The 266-nt window shown below is 44.7% G+C and overlaps 1 protein-coding gene across 5 annotated transcripts in view; it reads right to left on the bottom strand.

The window, feature by feature from the left end:
- Nucleotides 1-266, bottom strand: part of TMEM45A (transmembrane protein 45A) — a 90,133-nt gene that overhangs the window by 12,606 nt on the left and 77,261 nt on the right. The window lies entirely within an intron of this gene.

The raw sequence follows: 266 nt of genomic DNA, 5'->3' as shown, positions 1-266 counted from the left end.
GTGTGTGTGTGTGTGTGTGTGTGTGTGTGTGTGTGTGACAGAGACAGAGAGACACAGAAAGACAAAGACAGACAGAGAGACACAAAGAGACAGAGACTGAAAGACAATGTGAGCTTACCTCACAGGGCTGTTGCGAGTTAATTAAGTCACATGTGTAAAGTACTTTGCAAACCTCAAAGAGCTTTATAAATGCTAGTTGCTACCGCCATCATTATGTCCGTCTATCTGTCGGTCTCTCTCTCTCTCTCTCTCTCTCTCTGTCTCTC

This window comes from Vombatus ursinus, unplaced genomic scaffold (assembly GCF_900497805.2).
Source record: "Vombatus ursinus unplaced genomic scaffold, bare-nosed wombat genome assembly UNPS02001419.1, whole genome shotgun sequence".
NCBI lineage: Eukaryota > Metazoa > Chordata > Mammalia > Diprotodontia > Vombatidae > Vombatus > Vombatus ursinus.
Note: the sequence above shows the minus strand (reverse complement) of the source record. Positions and strands in the feature narration are given on the sequence as shown.